This window comes from Anguilla rostrata, chromosome 1 (assembly GCF_018555375.3).
Source record: "Anguilla rostrata isolate EN2019 chromosome 1, ASM1855537v3, whole genome shotgun sequence".
NCBI classification, from domain to species: Eukaryota; Metazoa; Chordata; class Actinopteri; order Anguilliformes; family Anguillidae; genus Anguilla; species Anguilla rostrata.
In genome coordinates this window covers 63,494,706-63,517,097 of record NC_057933.1, presented here as the reverse complement: position 1 = coordinate 63,517,097, position 22,392 = coordinate 63,494,706, and the positions used below count along the sequence as shown (strand labels likewise).

Below are 22,392 nucleotides of genomic sequence, written 5' to 3'. Positions count from 1 at the left end.
ACACACGGCCACCTATCAGGGCGTTTCATCTCTCAAAACAACACCTCGCGCTTCCTGTCTAACCGCCATGTGGACAAACGTCACCCGACCCGCCGGGCCGCCCAGCGCCTTTCTTCACCTGCCTACAGGAGCCACACACAAAGCAGCCAGAACCCGCCACACCTGGCCCTGTCCCTCAGACATAGCCGGAATTTCATTTCAAACGGTCAATCTTCTCAGAAAACTCTTGAGGTGTTTGTGCAATAAAATGGAGAGTCATGAAAGCTTTTAAAAGCTCAATAAATCTCATAAAGCTCCAAAACATTTTAGGGAAATAATACCGGAGCTTTACACTTCACGCTGAGCCTGGAAATGCTGTTCGGCTTTGGAGAGCAGGGCTGCCCTGTCGGAGAGCGGCTCACACTGGGAGAGTCATGTGCAGCAGGAGGCAAAGGGACCCAGGGAGCTGTGTTTGAGAGCACCCTGGAGGGGCTGGATGGGCAGGGGGGGTCAGAAGCACATTCTCTCTGAAGACAGCTGGTCAGGATGAAAGATTAATGGACACGCTGGGCACACTTCACTCATCATCAGGACCATGCTGTCACCATCCATGAATTATATAAATGAGAATAAAAATATGCACATCCTTCACAAACCCACACGCACACGTGCACACGGACACACGAGTGCTCACACACGCAAACGGGCACCCGAGTATGTATGAATGCACGCACACACACACATGAATGCAGCCCCCTGTGAGTCCCTACACACAGACTGCTTTGTGAACAGAGGAATAAGCATACACACACACACAGGCACACGCAAACCCAGTGGCCTAATGATACGGAGGTCTGACTGGCCTTATCCCCCTATACACACACTCCCCTTACAGGGCACAAGACCGTAAAATCACACAAGTCTGGGCCTTCAGAGGCCTGTGCGTTCTGGAGGCCCACAGGAGGACATAAGGGTGGTCTTTATTTCACAGGATGCCAGGATGAGTGCAGAAAGGCCTGCTCATGGAACAGCACACGTTGCCTTTCAGATGCTCACCATTTCAGCCCACAGGCCAAAGGCAGAGATACGCAGGCTGGGTCTCACAACATCCTCTGATACACCGAGAGCAAGGACAGAGTCCGAACAGCAGATCAACCAAAAGACGCGACCGGTGACTCAAACTGAGGAAAGCAGAACCTCCCCTGGCCACCGGGACTGCAAACGAGGAACACTGTCGTGGGGAGGACCGATTTAATAGCCATTTCTGTAACTTCCTAAAAACAGACGCAGAGTCCTGACGGGACGCGGTGTCGGTGTGCTCGCTGGGGGACTGATGATCGTTACTCAGGGCCGAGAGCGCCTTCCTGAAAGGCCACGCAGTGTGAGCGCTACGCCGCGCCATGCTGTTTCAGGCAAAGACTGACGGCTAATGTGCACAAAAAGAACGGTTCGAGGGCTCATGGGAGACCGCCTGAAAGGAAACGGTCCCAGAATCAAAAGAACGTGAGGAGAAATTAGGAAGCGGGTTTTAGCATACTGAGGCTTGAAAGGTCTAATTACACATGCTTCACACAAGCATGAAAGACTGTGGATATTGCTCAGTCAAAGATACATTATCGGTGGGGAATGCGGGTCTCAGCGTTAACGAGATGTCAGAATAGCAGCTTCCAGAGAAGATAAACAGAGCAACATGTGAAACGCCACTTGTCTAACGATCAGGGTGTTCTTGCCTCTCAGCGTGTCCATGACATTAGTTACTATGACGTCATAACCAATGTCATGGCTTGTGTTTGGCTGAGCAAATACCTGGAAGTGGAACATAATCTACATTAAGGGTGGAACAAACATTAGACTCAAGTGCTTTTAAATGAATGCTCATTAAAGCATTACATGAAAAGATCTTTCATTTTCAAACTTACCAAGAAAAATAACCAAGAAAATAACAAAACCATGTATAAAGGCTGATTGAATGCTTTATCTTGGGTTTTTCTCATCAGGTATTAATGACCCCAAACATACTGCCAAAGCAACCAAGATTTTCAGGACCAAAAAGTAGAATGTTCTTGATTGGCCAAGTCAATCTCCTGACCTAAATCCCAACAAACATGTGTTTCACTTGCTGAAGACAAGACTGAAGGCAAAAAACCCCAAAACAAACAGGAACTGAAGAAGGCAGCAGTACAGGCCTGGCAGAGCATCACCAGGGAAAATACCCAGCGCCTGGTGATGCCTATGAGTCATAGACTTGATTTTCAAAAACAAAATATGATTACATTATTTAAGATGTTAATTTGCCCAACTACTTTTGGTGCCCTAAAATGGGGGGACTATGTATTAAAAGGGCTGTAATTCCTACACACAGTAGATCACTGGATATGCATGTAAACACCCTTAAATTAAAGCTGACAGTCTGCACTTTAACCATACTCATTGCTTCATTTCAAATACACTGTGCTGGCATACAGAGCCAAAACAACACAAATTGTGCTCCTGTCCAAATACTTCAATTCTCAATTTCAATGTATTATTTATTAATACAGGAAAAAATGATTAAAGCATAACATGTACAGCACAATAATATAATATGTCTGCACAATGCACATTAATTACAAATAATCCTGAGCCCAACTCAGTGAGCTTCCAGTCCTCCAGGGGAAAAAAGTGAGCGAAAGAAAACAGCTTTGTAAGACAAAGAAAAATAACAAGCAAAAGAGAGAAAACAAAGAAAATCTATAGATATAAAAAGAGGAAGAATAAGTTCAGGTAAGCAATGAAAACATCACTGGCCTGAAACCAGATAGTGCCTGCATGATTGTTTGAAGGTTGTGAGAAGGGGGATGGTGCTGAGTGAAAATGATAGTGTTCCATGTCCTAATATATGTATGACAATAGGATCTATGACCATGATTGTTCCTAAAACAAGGAATTGGAATCTGGACACGAGCGGTAGATCATTTATATGAATGGCCAAATATACATAAAAACTTGCCACACACAGACACACACACACATGGCAGGAGTGTGTGTGTGTGTGTGTGTGTGTGCGTGTGTATGTATTGGGTGCGCCTTGTAGTTTTCACTGGACAAAAACATTTCCATTTTTTCACTTTTTTTTTCTAAGTGATTAAGAATCTGCAAACAAGTACTAATTTCTTTGAGTAAACAGCCCCACCCCTAATCTACATCCTACACATTCTCCATTTCCAACTCCATTGTTACTAAACCTCCATTACAGGCCATATACGTGCAAAGATTTCATGATATAACACACATTACAGCACAAACAGGAAAAGAGAACCAGGAAATACTACAGTTCGTATAGAACAAACACCTTATTCATGAGAGAACTTCATAGCATTCACTAGTGTTGTAACAGTACAATGTTCACAAAGTACTAAGTCACTCTTCCTGAATGACCCTGCAGAACCATATGAATGTTAGAGCTGCTGAATACCCCATGCAATGTAACTGAGTGCTGCACACGAGCAGACATTTATTATTAGTCTCCAAATAATAAAGAGAGGTTAACAAACTACCAAGCTCAATAATAAACAGTGCTGTAAAGTATACACAGTCATATTTATTTATTTGTTATTTAATTAATGGATGACAGATATGAGTCATTGCTAACTATTCCATTATTTATTTGTCTATTTATTTATGAACCATGTGACAATATTTACGATAACTCCAGGCATTTGCAGGAGTAAAATGAAATTCATACGATCTGTGACGATACAGAAATGACATGTTTTTCCTTTGAACCTGATTCCAGACAAAGCCTCACATGGTACATCTGGGACCTGTGCTCTTTGAAAGACTCAGCTGTGCCTGTGGAAGTTCCTCTTCCTTTGCCAGGCACAAACAGGCCCATTCTGACCATACAGTCCGGACAACGGGGCCAGCACTCTGCAGCTAATTACTGGAAACTGAGCTCCACCCAGGACATGACTCACCACAAGGCAAGCTCAAAACACTCAGACCACACCGCCCTCCCATCCCCACCCCACCCCCCCCACAGCTGAACTGGGGATATGGAACAAAATTCTTCAGCATGGCATTATGGGAAGAACCAAGTGGTGTTTACAGAACTGAAAGGGTTTGAGTCTTGACTGCAACACTCACCCACTGAGGAGAGAGCTTCGGCCAAATAAACGAACTGCACTTCCAAACACACTGACATTTTATGGTAACAGAACAGAGATCAAGACTAGCTCGAGAGCAAAAGTAGAGAGAGAAATTAGAGAATAAAATACACAAGAGCATACACATCAATATGGATGAGAACAAGATGACTGCTATCTTAAATCCACACTAGTTAGAATAATGGAAGCAAGAAGCATTCAGATTATGTGCACAGTGCTCTGATGCAGCCCCTTTAATGACCTTGCCTGTCCATCAGCTCAAACGCACTGACAGACATCCCAAAAGGCAGAGAGAGAGAGAGAGAGAGAGAGAGAGAGAGAGAGAGAGAGAGAGAGAGATAGGCAGGGATGACTGGCAGCAAGACCAACTGGGTGAGGAGAGAGAGAGAAGGAGCTCATCCCTCCCTCGAGCTGATCTGGATATGTAGAAGAATCTCAGAATAACCTTCACAAGCAGTGCTCATATTCACACACCAATTCCAGCACAAAGGAAATAGTATAAGTATGTAGTGACACTAGAGACATGAGAAAAAATTTTTTTTTTTCACTCTCATGAAAAGCCTGTCAAATCCCCATCTCAACCAGCCCACGTGATTGTTAAACAAAGCCACACTGTCTACGAGGAACAGAGAGAGAGAGAGAGAGAGAGAGAAAGAGAGAGAGAGAGCATGACTGAAACAAACATTAAATTAGCAGAGATGCTAATGCAAACAAATTAAAAAAGAACAAACACTCAGACAGAGCAGACTCACCAAGCGTCCAGCTGGGTAGTAACGCGAGAGTGAAAGATGCTAGACATTTTTTTTTTTCTGCATTAGCAAGTGTGCGTGAGAGCATCATGAGCTGCCAGAGAAGCTGCTGGAGAGGCTCCCGGTGTTGCCTGCCAAAATAACCGGGGGCATAAACTCAGGATTTAAGAGCTAAAAACCCCCACATGAAACATCTCTCTGACAATATTAAAGATCCATAGGGGTGGACTGCTATATTTATTAAAGGAGAATGAGTCAAGCAGGAGTCAGAGATGTGTCCATCTTCAGTAAAGAAGGCAGAGGACGTGCAGGCCTGACCAGCGCTACTTTATCTGGGAGTGAAGAGAGAAAGGAAAGCCATTTTATCATTCATAAACAAAAAGAGCATCCTATTGTTTGAGATTAGTCTATTTCAGAGGATAAAAGGGAGAGCTGCATAACCAAAAATAGGTAGAGAAATAATTCTGCGTTTAATATCTGCGTGTTTTGTTTTTCCTATCAAAATTATTGCTGCTATTGTTTAGTCAGTCTGGTTCTGTTTGTAGCCATGCCAATGAGGCTCGTTTGATTTTTAATTTGAACACGAGAGGGAAGGAGACTGAGCGTGTGCGGGGGAGGGAGAGAGTGAGGCCTCCCCCAACCCCAGGGACATTGAGAATATCTGCACCATTACCCTGCAGTTCTACATGCGGGAAATTTAACGTTCCACCTCAGTTCTCCCTACAACATACAGTCGGCACTCAGTGGGTATTCACAGGAGACGATATCTGCATTCACGAGTACACAAGTTTTTCTGTGTGAAAAAAGCTGGCCAAAACTGCCTTTCATCTATTGGAGGAAACAAATAGCAAAAAAAATGGAAGGACAGCCACAAAGAGAAGCACTGAGATTTTTGGAGAGATCAGTCTACAAGTCGAGGCGAGTAGTTGGGGAATACAGTAAGCTAGGCACTACAGAACAGAAACAGTCCTCAAAGAATTTATGGCCGCAGTGCATATTGCAAATGCCAAGGGAGTCAGGGCATGGTAGCTGAACCCGTGTAAAAGGAATTTACACAACAGCTCATTATGCTGGGAAGATTCGGTGCCCTATTCTTAGAGAACATTTTTGGTGAGCTTCTGTTTTTATGGAAAATATGAGTAACATATGAGACAAACAGCACTATTTTCAAATGTGAACCATCATTTATATGTTAGCAAGTGCTGTGAAAAAAAAAAAAACCATAGGATAAATGCATCTACTTCTGCTTAACTGGCCTAAGGTCTTCACACTTGATTGGCCAAAACTATTAACCTGAGCCAGATGTTCTGTAGAAATGCCTTTTGACTCAGCACAGATACAGGCTCAGCTGACATACACGCTAAAAGGAGCGTGCTGCATGCCTCCGGTGTCCCTCCAGCTACTGTCACTTACACAGCAACGACGAGGGCAGAACAGCGCCCCCTGTCATCCGCGGATCACCTGACGCGGCGGAGCCTGGCGGCTGAAACTCCAGCGCGTGTGGAAAGTACACGGATGAAATATGCATGGTTAGCCGGCTTCGCCGAAAAAGTTTTGGCTTTCACGTCGAATGCATTATTCAGAGCTCGCCGACTGAAATGGAACGTTCCAGACTCGCGCTTATGGGAGGGGGCCGGCTTAATGGCTCCTTGTGCCGCGGTTAAAATGTGCCTTTGATAAGAGGGGCTCCACTTAGCACTGGCAGAGGCCAGCTTCACTGGAGCAGCTGTGTCAGGAAACCTCCTTAGCACCAAGCTGTGGAGAACAGAGCCACAGTGTTTCTCACCCATACTAAACAGTCGATAAAGAGAGTCACAAAATCCAAAACATAAGGCAGCTAAGTCAAGATTTTGAAACGTATCTACTTTGCTAATAAAGAGCTTGTAATTCTCAAAATCTCAAGTCCTGGGTCTGATACTCTCCTTAGAAGCTACAAAGTGCTTAAATGCTGTTTCAGCATGAGATAATCTCACAGTCATATGGCAATACCAAGGTTTTGGCACACTTCAATATGCATACAGCAAGTGCACAGACATACCAGAGAAAGAACACCACTTGAGGTGCCTTTCATGGTTGCAGCTTTTTCCGGTATTTCATGAGTAATGCATTGACTACTCTAAGTACATACAACAGAGACCTGTTTTTTTAACACTAACCCTCTCGAATCCACCTTTATCTTGTCCAAAACATCCAACTAGCCACTAAATGCTAAGTTACAGTACAGAGACTGTGCGCAGACCGTAGCTCTCCTAAGGACAAAATCCCTCCACTCCACCTGGCCCAATGTTCCCTGAACATCTGAGGTCATTAAAGCCCTGTCACTGCAAACAAATAACTCACGAACCTTTCCAAATGTCACAAAGATGAAAGAGAAATCATGCTTTCGAGCATCAAACATGGCACTCAATCATGGCTCTTCAGAACCATCTCACAGTATGTATAGCCGCGTTTCCACCGCAGGAACTATACCCCGGAACTAGGAACCTTTTGAGGAACTCAGTGCGTTTCCACCGCAGGAACTAGGGTCTAAATTTAGTTCTGGGGGCTTTGTTTTACCCCCCAAAACGTTCCTGCTCGGGGGGTAGTACTTTCCGAAAGTACAGGAACCTTTTGGGTGGAGCTTGCAGCGCTGAACATTTCTGATTGGTCGAGTACTCGTAGCATTTGTGCTGTATTTATTTTCCGCCATTACCCGCCATGTTTGAAAATATGCAGCGGCAAACCAATTTATTTTCATAATAACAAATCAAACTTGTATGTTATGCGGCGCAGTAGCCTACTTTTGGTTATAGCCTGTCAACGTCTTGGAATTATAACGTGTGCTCTTCTGTTCTTTTCTTGCTTTAGTATTCGTTTTATAAAATGCTAAGCATTCGTGCTGGGACAGCATATTACGTAGGCTACCAAAACATTCAAACGGATTAATTCGGTTGCTGAATATTTTCTTCCGGATTTTCTTTGTTAGCCCGTTGTAATTGACTCAAAACGTTTGATACAGTTATGTGAGGTATGCGGTAGTTCTGCATAATTAACATTGGTGATACAGTACAAGCAAACTGGAAATCACCTTCCGCACTTTTTATCCGGGTAAAATAACAGGTTAATTCTAGTAATCTCCCCTTTAGCTTTTTCAGACTGCCGTAATTTTACTGCCATTTTTCAATTCCACGAAAAGACCAGGAAGACTATGGACTCATTTATGGTGCATGGTTCGCATCTGGAGGGCACACTTCGCTGCTCGGCTAGCAGTAACTTCGAAGGAAAGCAAACGGTGGCTGTACCACTACTAATTTACATTTTCACGCAAGTCCGAGTTTTCGTTCTATTCTTGTCATTTTGCGATTAGCCTATATGGAATTGACGACGAAAAAGTAATAAAACAGCAAATTGTTTACAACGTGTGCATGTTTTCTGCTGTTAATGAATGTGTTTGAGAGGATATATGAAAATCAATAAATACAAAAGTAACCATATATAGTCATTGTTGGTAACCCGTTGTATATAAGTGGAATAAACCCCTCCGGGCTGTCCCGGTTATTAGAAAATAATGTAGGCTACTTCGGTGGTAGTATGGGGTTACAGAAGAAATCATATGACAGATGGACCGACGACGTCAGTGGGCTAATTTGCCTAATCTTCGCGGTACTTTAGACCCCGGTGGAAACGCAGACAACCATTGGCTGAAGGAACCTTTTAGTTCCTGGTAAAGTAGTTCCTGGGACTGAAAGTTCCGGGTAATTTTGGTGGAAACGCGGCTTATGATCAGACCACTGTTTCAAGGCTACAAGAGTCCATAGCACCATTGTGGTTGTCGCCTAACTGCAAATCCGCCATCTGTTTAGCTGCACCGAGTACTTTAATTAGAGACCAGATGTACATTTCCCACCACAGCATAGAGATTATAATGTTTGCTTATCCGTGTTATTAATATCTGAGTCAATAGGGAAGACGATGTGGCACTGCTATTTCTATGGAGGAAAGATTTAGAATGACAAAATGAGAAAACTAGCACACCAACAATAACAGGTATATTCAGCAGCTCCAAAGTGGTGTGCCCTTCTGAGGTAGTTCTATGATACAACTCACAATATGGCACAATGCATAATTGGTGATATCACTGCTCAGGGATGGAAGGTTTTGGTCGCCAGGGTCACCTAGCTACAAAATGCCTGTAGTGGACATACGTGAACGCCTTACGCGATGGCTTTTTGCACAGGCATTACGGCCTGGTGTGGCCAGCTAAAGACAGTAACTGTAGACCTATATAAAAATAAAACAGTATAAATGTAAACATCTACCTGAAACTGGTTAAAAATGCTACTGAGCATATTCTCTTTTCATTCAGTGAGGCCTGTTCCTGGCAAAATCAACACATCAGCTCATTAAAATGATAGTTTTGGCTCTCTTGCACAGGACATCTGGCACAGTGTTTTCTGTCATAATCTCCTTAACATAATCATTCTCAGTCAATTATTCTGTTAGCCTATGACCTTGAGACTCAGTTGCTGAGAGACCTGTATATTCACATATTGCAGCTTAGGGCTTGTTTCCCTAACAACTATTCTAACACAACACATGCAAGCTGGATTAGCTTCACACTGCTATCTAGTTCCATTCTGAGTGTGAATGAGCATGTATTTATTCATTATACATTACACATTCATTATAAATAAACAGGAGGACAGTGAGAACAAACCTCTCAGAACAATACTTTGTTCCCAACCGGGTTTCACCCTTTCACATCAATATGGTCAGAGGTCAACCTGTCAACTCAAATGGCATAACGGCAGGATAATGCGACTGACCATTGTTGGGAAACAGACAGTTTTGTGTATTCTGTGTTTGGGAAGTTTCCGCTGGGCCCCGGGGGGAAGGGTGCGAGCCCCCCTGTTGTATTTCAATTTCAATGTGAATGGAACCTGTTTGAATAGATAGGATGGGCTTGAATTTGAATGGTCCAATTGGAAGGAAGCACAGCCTCTTATCACCAATCAGAGGCAGCGCTCCAGTTCTGACATTATGCAAAATGTACCCACTGAAAACTGTATAAATCTAATCACCCACCAGTACTATTTTGAACTTTCTCTCTGAGTTGTTCCCGTAGCCGGCTGCGTAATAAATCTTCCTGTTTTTACTACAAACTTTTGATCTGCTTCTTCCTGGGATAACGGTCATTTTACCTGTTTTAGGTAATATCTTGATTAACCTACACCATCAAACTTCAAAGGGGACCGTTTTGTGTCATACAGTACAGGCCAAAAGTATGAGGCCACCTTATTTAACTTTAGGTAAAAAAGAATTCAGTGAATATATGTGCATTTATTGAATAATGAACGAATTTCTACCTACAACAAAAATATGAGTTTTACTTAAAAATAATATTTTACCCAACTTTGCTCAAAATAGCCTCATTTGGCTTTAAATACAATTAAACAAATAATTAGAAGTCTATATGGAGGGGTGGGAGGGAGGTAGAGGGGTAGTTAAATTGACTGAAATCTCATCTACCTTACATTTTTTTTAAACCACAGGAAGCCTAATACCATTGTCCCGTAGGGTGACTAAAATAGGCACTAAAGCTGCAAGAAATATGGAAAAGAAGAAGGCATTAGGCTTATACGTGCAGGGCCAAGTAGACATATTGTGGCAGGGTTATTCACCGAGAGAAACTGCAAAGAAGCTCTCCAGGAGCAATGTTCAGTACCTCATTCAGAAGGGCCCAGCTGATGGGCAGTAATGTTAATAGGAGAAGACCAGGAAGATCAAGAGGCAACAGACAAATATCAACAGAAAGAACTTAGTGCGGATAGTACTGTATCTCTTCATCTCTTCATCCTTCCTTACTCACAGCTTTCGCTCTAGGCTTCCTCTGAGCCACTGCATGGCAGTTAACCGCAGAGGAGATCAATGCAAACGATGTTCCGACCGGAGTAAAATGTGCGAGACGTCAGGGGCACCACTTCAGCAGGAGCCATTACCGTTTGATCTCTGCGCTCCCGTGATGGCATCCTGATCTGATTAAAACGCCGAGGCAGAGGAGGCAGGAGCAGCGCATCTCTCAATACTAAAAAAGCAAGAGTGCCTGGGATCTCACTACAGTCCTTAGTGTTCTCTCCTCTTTACCCAGAAGGCACTGCTGCAACAATGCTGCAGACCAAAACAGATAAACACACAGGTGGATAACCTTCCTCTCCTGTCCCCGCTGTCTCCATCCTGCGGGGCAAACTGCCTGCTTCGTTAGCCCCAGTAATTAATCACACCCTCTCCTGTGGCATTCCCTCACCTCCACTCTTCCTCTGTAATACAGGCCAGTCCTGCAAACCAGCAGAGTGACAGGCAGAAAACCAGAGTGACAGGAAACAACCCAAATGGACAGGAGTCTAGTACAGCTGAGGGTCTCTGCACCAGGCCAAAAACACACCAGTATCCATGGAACACTCTTTAAACACCCATTCCACACCTGTTCGGTGTAAAGCTGCTGAGCCCTGATCTAAACTGGATGGTAATTGGTAACTGATCATTTATTTGGAAAAAAAAGTAATTGGAAAAGCATGCTGGCCAGAACCACTATGTTACATTGGACAGCAGCTTATCACAAAGGCACAGCCAAACCAGAACTCTCTGTGGGCCAATAAGAAGTATTAAACAGACTTAAGCCCACGTGCCGAGCCCACGGCTTAAACAACTGAACTCATTTCATAAACTTTGTAAGGCATTTCTCGAGCACTGGGGCCGATAGCAGGTGCGGTGCAGAATGTGCAGCACCGCTCCGTGCCCCCGTGCATGCAGGACCGCTCCGTGCCCCCGTGCATGCAGGACCGCTCCGTGCCCCCGTGCATGCAGACCTCCATGCAGAGCACGTTATCAGAGGAGCACGCAGATGGGCTCCACGCCCCTCGTGAGCTGCCGCGGGCGCCTGGCTCAGTCTGCCAACCCCAGCAGGCCTCACTCCAAGGAGAGCGATCGGCAGGAAATACAATCAGTCCTGGCTGAGAGAAAGCCTCAAAACAGTTTGCACCCTTACACTCCCCCTCTGTTGCAGGGCTTACGCTGGCTTTGACTCTCCATCTCCCTCTGATCTACTCAGATCCCTGTCTGATACGCGTACCTGAGGGGTGGGGTTTTCTCTCTCTGCTCTCACTGTCGGATCACAATTAAGGCGTCTCTATTTCCCCCCTCTCTCTCTTTTCTGCCATTTCTTGCCCTCTCTGTCTCCCTCTCCCTGTATAGCCGCGTTTCCACCAAAATTACCCGGAACTTTCAGTCCCAGGAACTACGTTACCAGGAACTAAAAGGTTCCTTCAGCCAATGGTTGTCTGCGTTTCCACCGGGGTCTAAAGTACCGCGAAGATTAGGCAAATTAGCCCACTGACGTTGTCGTCGGTCCATCTGTCATATGATTTCTTCTGTAACCCCATATTACCACCGAAGTAGCCTACATTATTTTCTAATAACCGGGACAGCCCGGAGGGGTTTATTCCACTTATATACAACGGGTTACCAACAATGACTATATATGGTTACTTTTGTATTTATTGATTTTCATATATCCTCTCAAACACATTCATTAACAGCAGAAAACATGCACACGTTGTAAACAATTTGCTGTTTTATTACTTTCTCGTCGTCAATTCCATATAGGCTAATCGCAAAATGACAAGAATAGAACGAAAACTCGGACTTGCGTGAAAATGTAAATTAGTAGTGGTACAGCCACCGTTTGCTTTCCTTCGAAGTTACTGCTAGCCGAGCAGCGAAGTGTGCCCTCCAGATGCGAACCATGCACCATAAATGAGTCCATAGTCTTCCTGGTCTTTTCGTGGAATTGAAAAATGGCAGTAAAATTGAGTAAAATTACGGCAGTCTGAAAAAGCTAAAGGGAAGATTACTAGAATTAACCTGTTATTTACCCGGATAAAAAGTGCGGAAGGTGATTTCCAGTTTGCTTGTACTGTATCACCAATGTTAATTATGCAGAACTACCGCATACCTCACATAACTGTATCAAACGTTTGAGTCAATTACAACGGGCTAACAAAGAAAATCCGGAAGAAAATATTCAGCAACCGAATTAATCCGTTTGAATGTTTTGGTAGCCTACGTAATATGCTGTCCCAGCACGAATGCTTAGCATTTTATAAAACGAATACTAAAGCAAGAAAAGAACAGAAGAGCACACGTTATAATTCCAAGACGTTGACAGGCTATAACCAAAAGTAGGCTACTGCGCCGCATAACATACAAGTTTGATTTGTTATTATGAAAATAAATTGGTTTGCCGCTGCATATTTTCAAACATGGCGGGTAATGGCGGAAAATAAATACAACACAAATGCTACGAGTACTCGACCAATCAGAAATGTTCAGCGCTGCAAGCTCCACCCAAAAGGTTCCTGTACTTTCGGAAAGTACTACCCCCCGAGCAGGAACGTTTTGGGGGGTAAAACAAAGCCCCCAGAACTAAATTTAGACCCTAGTTCCTGCGGTGGAAACGCACTGAGTTCCTCAAAAGGTTCCTAGTTCCGGGGTATAGTTCCTGCGGTGGAAACGCGGCATATGTCTTGCCCTTCTCTCACACTCTTTCTTCTTCCTCTCGAAAGGAACCAGTCACATGACTGACCTGTGCATTGCAGAGAACCTCATCAGGAACACATCACATCCTGTCAATCGCCCACATCCTCCAGCAGTTTTACTGCCTGGGCCTCAGTCTTCCCTTCCTCAGGCTCATGTTTCAACACGCTCTCATTACAGCAGACCTACGCAACAGGACACATTTACACAAGCAGCAGAGCAGATGCAGGACACATGGCAGTTCTGTCTCTCCGAGGCGCTGGACTGTGAGGGTCTATGGCTCTCTTACTATCATACCATGCCAAAGAAGAGTGCGGAATCCTGTATCATTGGGATACTTTAACTCAAGAACTGTAAAACTAAACTTCATCAGGAAAGAGCAGGTATAGAGAAAACCAAACCTCCTGGTAGTTCCTACATTCCTAACAGCTGCTACCATCCTCTTCCCCAGAGTCTATAGCCAGATCACACATAATTCACACTGCACATTCATGCAAGGCATACTGTAAGTGGATAAAACACACACTAACACACATTACATTACATTACATTACAGGCATTTGGCAGACGCTCTTATCCAGAGCGACGTACAACAAAGTGTATAACCATAACCAGGAACAAGTATGACGAAACCCCTAGAGAGAAGTACCGGTCCAAGTGCAGGGAACAACCGCATAGTTCAACTTGGACCCTGAAGGTTAAACTGATTAACACTAACACAACGAGAACGGCAACAACGCAGTCTATGGAAAAAATACAAGCAGTAGTTAAGACAGTTAATGCACCTAAGTCACCTACGAAACAGCTGCCTAGTTACAACCCTAAGCTTACAGTCATTTACAGGGGGGTAGGGAGGGATGGGGAGAGGTGCAGCCTGAAGAGGTGAGTCTTCAATCGTCGTTTGAAATGGGACACACACACACACACACATACACACTTATACACATAGCTATCCATTTTAACCTCTATTGGCTCTAAAATTGATTTAGCCTCACCCTCCCAAGAACCCATGTTCAGTCTCAAAGCGCTGTCCAATATCCTGTTAGCATTTAAATTGTCATCCAATTGAGCACAGGATGAGGTTACTGTGGTTAATGGTAAAGTGCAGCAAATTGGATGCATTCAAGTTCTTTCACTCTGTTGGAGGAGTGAATTTGCAAAGGATTTGTGTTACAAATGCATTCTGAGCAGGAAATACTGAAGTTGAAACTGTTCAGGTAGATTACAATCGACAATGCTCACAAAAACCATTCAAAAACAAAAGAAGAAGATACATAACAGCATAATTACCAGTGTGCATTGAAAAGGCGAAGATAGTTCAGATACAAAAGGTCTTTTCTAAAACCATTGAGAGGATTTTACCCTGTACAATGGGGGAACTGGCTACGGTTGTTTAGCACACAATGTTTAGAACAGGTTGCAATGTGACCAAGCAACATTAGGCTGACACACACCCAAGAATAAGAGCACGCATAAAGCAACAGCTCTTGTTTATTGGTGATTCTGGCTGTCCCATTCTTCAGACAAATGAGCAGTTAGAGATACAGGATTCTGGCTGTTGCATCTGCATATCTGGATGTCACATACCTCAATGACAGCAAAGAATCTACCTATATGAAACCAGGTAGTCATACCTAAGAAATACATCAGAAGCCATGAATACAATAAGGCTTTCTGTAACTGTGAGGGGTGGGACCAACGGCCTGCTCTGAATGGCTGTCACACCTCGCCTCAGGGACTAGTGGCTGCAGGTGAGTCATCTTTGTTTAGGGTTTCCTGTTATTATGTACCCTGGAAGCAGAGCGGTGGAAATCCCTCGGCGCTTGCATATTAAATAAGTCATTTCCCCACAGACTCCGCCCCCTCTTCCTCTCCCGCTCCACATGTTAACACATTCAAGGCAGTGCCCTCGGTGGATGTCTCTGAAATAATGAACGCTTCATATGCATTCGAGCAGCCCCAGGACATCTGAGTGTCGTTTAACAAGGCTCTGACCCTTCAGCCGATCCATTCAATGTCGACACGTATATCAGCATCATCTCATTTTCCACATCATTAATTTCTTACATTAAATTAGATCTGATACAATTCGAATTTGTAATAATCATTTTTATCATTATATACCCAGTCAAATATTTTTAACACAAGGTGAATGGCCGTACTCACAGAAGAGCACTGTTTTATTATTATCTGGTGTATAGAATTTACACGTACAGGCAAATAAAAAAACTATATTTGTGACAGTAACAACAGTAACGATAGCTTAACGGTGAACACAGAAAGGAGCTGATGATTTCTGTCCAGGCATGGATAAATGAAAAGGAAAGCTGGATTAGTAGATGTGTTCAAAGCCTGATGGCTAATTCTGCTCTTCGTGTACAACTGTGGCCGCTGCCATCCGTAAGGAACAGCAATGAAACAATTTGCTCCTCAGCATACTCATGTCCTCTTCAACCAAACATCGCTTACACATCTGAACACCACCAGACAACACCAGTCGTATGGATGGAGCAGAGTAATGTGTGAGCACCGCTAGACTGTTCTGCATTCACGGCAGAATACCTGACAGCTCTGAACACCCACCTGCAGCCACGGAGAAGGCCCACGCTGCTGACTAACAAAGACAGGTAGGCCTCCAGGGCTTTCCTGTGACTGACAAAACACGAGATGCAGCCTGATCACTGACTGACAAAATCAGGGAGGACAACGAGAACAGAGATCATATCTCTCAATGATTTATTCATTCATTTGGGTAGAGGGAATTCTCGTGTCAATATGACATCGAGAAAAAAAAACACGACTGTATACATTGCATTTTTATGAACACATTTCCCTCAGTGTTGGGGATCCTTGTCTGAGCAATTAGAAAATACTGTAAGTAACTGATTAATATGAAATGAACACCATTTTCAAACCCTTCAATTCTGAGATAGCAGAGCACCACATGTCACAGTGGCAGGATACAGGCATGCTTTGAAGTTCCCTCTGCTTCCAACACTCTGCTTTTTTTAGTTAGCCATGACCAGACCTCCTCACCCAAAGCCCTTTGAAGGATAGGAAGTGTTTATCTTTGTAGAGCATGTCATTATTATCCAATAGCTGAGGTGCAGCAGTTAATGGTGTACTTCAAACGTGAGACCTCAGCACTGTTAAAAATAACAAGACACAGAAACACGCCTTCTCTCAGTTATCCGAGCTTCATTTTCTCCGCAAAATGGAACAGAAAAAGGATGAATGGACACTTTCTCTATAGCACCTGCACACGTACACACACGTGCACACACAGACACACACACACAATATGAAATTGCAATGCAGTCAAATGAAAAATAAAAAGGAAGTAAAGAAGTAAAACACCAGGAAAACAAAATATAGCATTATTATGTAACCTTCGAATTTGATATACTAAAGCAGTGGCACTTATGTTGACCATGAAAGAATATTTGTAGCCATTTTCAATCGTGCAAAAAATATTTTAGGATGGATGGGTTTGCTGTAAAATGTTGAATGTTTTATGTAACTTGGCCCGTGAGCAATAGTTTTATACTGAAAAAGATGGAAACCTGCTTTGTGAGCTCCAGACAGATTCTAGTAAAACAGTAGTTTCCCTGGAACAGGAGATCATGATAGCTGTTGAATTCTCCGGCACTGTAAATCTCTTAATATTTAATGTGAGTGGTTTTCTCTCAGAGCCCACAATTTCCCCGCAAAAAGTAAAACTGGCCTCAAAACCACACCAGTTCTCCACAGTCAGTAACAGCTCTAGAGATCTGTTCTGACACACTGCTTTCCAGACCTCACACTTAACGACAGCAAAATTACCCACAAGGGTCCAGAAACATTAGCAGCTAGCACAATTGAAATCCATAAACAAACAGATCGGGTCTATTCATGAGACCCCATTTAATTTCCCTAACTGATGCTTAAGTCTTGTGTTGCTTACATGTTATTTAGCTGCAAGAGCAGGCATTTGTTTGAAAGTGGTCGTTCAGACACTTTCACACTTTCATTATGCACGAGGACAAAAGAAAAGTGTTTCACATTAGGAAAGCCTAATGGAACAAATCTCCTGTTGCCAGGTATAATAGAATAAAGTCTCCCAGCATCCAGTTCAGTTTTTCGTACACAAAAACTGGATGAAGCACTGCCCCAGAATGTAGGAGTAGGACTGTCCTCCACCTGCTTATGGGTCTGGTGATGACTCCCTCAGCGAGCAGAATACAAGGTGCTACTGTAGGTGCACTTTTCTGCAATTTATTACATTTTCTTACAACTTTTTTGCAACTTTGGCCTCATTCTTGAAATGTCACCCTGTGTCTTCGCAATGTGCAAGTCTCTCATAACCATCCACAGAGGGACAGGTCTGAGAGACAGGTCTGAGGTACAGGGCCTACACAAGCTGAGAGGCCTGTTTTACTGAGTGTTGAGTGCTGGGTGCTGAGCTTTCTCTATGGCACATTCCGATCTCTGCAGGCTCTGGGTGGAATCTCTGTGGTATGTGTAGGGAATGTGCCAACATAACAGCCTTATTAACGTGATTATAAGAGCCCTTTCTATACTTTCATCCAGCTGAGAAAAATAGACCCCCTGTTTTGCACTGAAATAGAAAAAGATGGAAGTGTACACAAACTGTTATGAAATGGTAATGTTTCATTAATATGAAATGTACTCACACATAACTTATGTAATGCTAATGATGGACTACTGTGGTGATACAAAGTGATATGGGGCAACAGAGCAGTATAATGTTTAGGGAACTGGGAACCTTGGAACCCAAAGGTTGCAGGTTTGATTCCCAGATAGGACACTGCCATTCTACCCTTGAGCAATGTACAGCATTTATCTAGCAGTACAAACGAACACTACATAAAATATAAAATTTTGCAAGCTGCTTTGGATAGGAGTGTCTGCTAAATGTCAATAATGTGATGCAACAATTGCAAATAAAAGTGACAGCTGAAAACAAAAGGGTAAGCATTCATCCTGTAAAATAACACTAATATCTGGATGAGGAGCCCTATCTCAGAGCACAAGGGCAAAAGCGAGGCTTTAATCTCAAAATCTAAAAAGTAGCAAACCAAGAGAGGCAAGTTATATCAGCCAACTTTTTAACGACATGAGGGAACTTGGCAGCCTAAAGACACCAGAAAGGTTTAACAGCTCTTTCTTCGCGCTGCCAACAAACAGGATTCACTCAGGAGTCTGGCTGGCTGATAACACCACCATTAGGAATGCAAAAAGGTTTTAAAAGTTTTTAAGAAAGCAATGCAAAAAAGTTTTCTGACAACATCGCAACAGCCACTGGTATGCACCAGTGCAGTACACGAGACTGATGTTCCTCCCAGTACTTTCACTTCCCTTTTCACACACGTGACCGTTTTAGTCATCACTGCTCAGGAACTTGTGCCCAAAATGCTGCCATTAGACTCATCAAGGTTGTGGTCCATTCATAAAATATGTAGAATGCACAAAAGTCCAAGAGCACTCTGTGGTTATGCACAGCAAAAAGAATGACAAAAGTATTCAACGAACTGAACAGATATTCAGCTCCGCGATTTCAGTGTACATGAGGTTGGTAAAAACACATTCTGGTGTTGTCTGTGTGCTCCCGTGCTAAATATGGAAATGATGTCTTTCACGATGGCCTTTCATGAATATTCAAAATGCCATCGCTGCAGTGAATCCCTGAAAGGGAATAGAACCTGTATATAAGATACCACGAGTTCTCTGTGGCGCCTATATTAGAATCTGCTTGCCCCGCCCATACACCTACGCAGCCATTCTTGTTTGTGCGTCACGGGAGAGAACAACACCTGCCTTGGAGGATACAGTCTGAGCAGCTGTTCTACCAGTCCTAGATCTGCCATTATCTCAAACATTCCAGCCAGAGTTCCCCAACATCTCTTTCTTTCATATCATTAGAAGAGATGAACAAAGCCAGAGCAAGCAGAGAAAGTCAAAGCCCACAAAGACCTGCACAGTTACGGGGAACAAAGTGACTGAACACTTAATAAGCAAAAGCCATTACACCATCGCAAGGCCGTTTACCTAACTTGAGTTCTACTCTTTCAGTCTGTGTCCATGGCAACAGTGGTGGCAGAGTTGCAGTTGATGCCTGGTCTTTCTGTGTCCTTGCTGCTAATATGTATATTGAATGGAATATTTCCCACTGAGATCAATGCTTCTGGAACAGATAACACTGATAGCTGTATAGACACACAGTGCAAACTTCTGTTGAGAAGAAGACAGAACTATTGGCAACAATAACATATTACAGCAACATCAACAGAGAATGTAAATCTGCAAACCTTTTATGAGTAATCCAAGAACACACTGACTAATGTATGACCAGTGAAATAAAAAAAAATGCCGAACAGTTCCTTATAATGGCAGCTTTATACTCAATAGTCCTCATGTATAGCTGGCCAGACATGAGTCAGGAGCACGAAGTAGTAGGCATAATGAGAGAATGTCTTCTTTATAGCTAGGTTTGATGAAAATGTAGCCCGTAACTGGCTGGCATAAAGGAGAAACAATGACTAATATTCAGCACTGAAGCTCAGATGATGAATGAAATTGTGAAAGTTTTTTAATTTCCCATAATGCTCATCTTAATGGCATATCCACATAACTGCTGGTCCAACAGTCCTGCAGACAAACAGCATATACCAATCATCAGATAAGCTTGATCATTAGCTTCCCATTTTAAATTTATTTGATTATCCATCGTCCCATTTTCTGCCACCAAAGACATCTTAACCGCCATATAACACAGACACAGTGGCAGGGACAGGAGTCATAGGTCAGGGGTCACAGAGGCAGAAGTGATGTGATTGGTAGCCCATTATGGAAGGACTCAGTGGTGAGGAAGAAATACACATTGGGGGTCAACAGCAAAGGGTGAATTATTAGAATACTGTATGAATCCATTAGACATTCATGCACAGTTGACAGCTTCAGATATCTGTATGCAAGTAACCAATGTTAGTTCTTAACAGAAATAGCCCCATCCCAAAACCTCCTTCGAAACTCTAAAGGGAATGACGAGATGTACTCGCTGTACCAAATGGTGCTATTAATACATATGCCACCACTGCCAGCAGAACATGATAGAAACTGTTTGATTTCAGGGCTGACACAGCTCAACTGCTCAAGGTGGCAAACTTATGCACTCCTCCCTCTCCTCTCATCTCAGCCATCTCTCCCCTTCAGTGCTTCTGTATGGCAAATGACAGCGTCTGAGCATCAGATAAACATCTTCAGTGTTCTAAGAAATCTTTAAACCCATCCTGAGTGCATCATATGTAATATGAGAGTGATGAAAGGATGTGTGGTCTCTCGTTTTCACATGCACATCTGAGAAACGTCCATAAGCAGCACAGGACACACCTCCCATTGTAATACAAAATTAAACAGCCTGGTTTTGGTGTCTGCACTAGTGGGCTGGGCGCACACCCAGATTGCTCTGAAAATGGAACAACCTCGCAATGACTTCATACAGAAACACACACCTACACTAAATAAGTGTGAAAGCAGACAACAGCCGGGCCATGGCACCACTATCATGAGCACTTTCAAGAAATGTACACTGTCTGACTTTTCTGAGACTGATATGCTGTCCCTTTGTTCAGTACAGAGTATACAATATTAAAATTATGTAAACATGATAAGCAAGTCTATAAGTTTTATCTGCTTTTCTTTTTGATAAAAATCAAACGGCCCACAGCAAGGGCTAAACCCCCATTCCTAATCAGTTGCCATGGAGACAGTAAGGATGTAAGTGGAAATAGCTCCTGAATCATATGCGTTCGGACTTCAAGAGAAGTGAAGGAAAAAACATTAATGAAGGCAAGCCTGAGATACTAACCTATAAATAATAATAATAATAATAATGATAATAATAATAATAATAGGCCTAATAATTCCAACAAAAACACAGCTAAACTTTGGGGATGCGAACTTTAGCCTTCACATCGTGTAAAAAATACATATGATTTTTTCTACCCCCAAGTAAATCTGTTGAGTTGAACAGTTGAATAAACCTTTATCATTGATAAAATGAGAAGCCTACGGTAGTACGACGCAACCCATTTTCTTACATCAATCACTGTTTGGCATCACGCGAAAAAATGTGACGTAATGTTTATTATATAAACCATCCGTATCAATAGTATTAGGCTATCACTCCTAGTACTTGTATTAGTAGGCTATCTCAAGTAAATGGATGTAAATTAATGCATTGTTCTCTTTAGTATAACCCAGTTTGTGATAATGATTAACTTGTACCAAATTAGGCTACTATTAATGCCACGAGTTGTAAAGGGAAACATTGCTTCAATGCTTCAATTGCTTAAATGTGTCTGTGCGGCGGTCAAGTCTTATTTCACCGTCCGCTGCAGGTGACAGACCTATCATTAGCAAACATAGAAAGCCAGGTGACTGAGGATGTCAACAGGCTCACTAACACTGAAGGCACAAATCACTTCATGTATGGCTGTATAGCGGAAAGTGAAATGTGGAGTAAACTGCATGACAAATTCACACAACGCACCGATTTCACATCGCTACAGTCACGTGGCCACAGATTGTAGGACCATGCTTTATACTAGTAAAATTATATCTTGGTTCGAATACTGTGTAAAGCGAGGTTTCTCGCATACATTCGGTGTTTGATCTGTCGCCATGCATTGGTCATGGCGACAGAGTTCGCAGGCTACATTTCTGACAATGAAGTCTGTTCACCGGTATTTGGAATAGCCTACGGCGACTATGATTGAGGAAAAGCGGTAACCCACTAGCAATGGGTAAGAGTAACTGAGAACAAGCAACCCTTCAGCGGATCTGAAGTGCTAGCCTATAACTAGCTAAAAAGTGACGGTAGCATTGTGTACTTCGCTCCTTGACAGCGTTAAGCAGATAGTCGGATAATGGTTTCCACTAAGTATCTC

General features: G+C 43.1%; 1 protein-coding gene across 4 annotated transcripts in view; it reads right to left on the bottom strand.

Moving 5' to 3' along the window:
* Nucleotides 1-22,392, bottom strand: part of osbpl3b (oxysterol binding protein-like 3b) — a 54,401-nt gene that overhangs the window by 31,236 nt on the left and 773 nt on the right. The window lies entirely within an intron of this gene.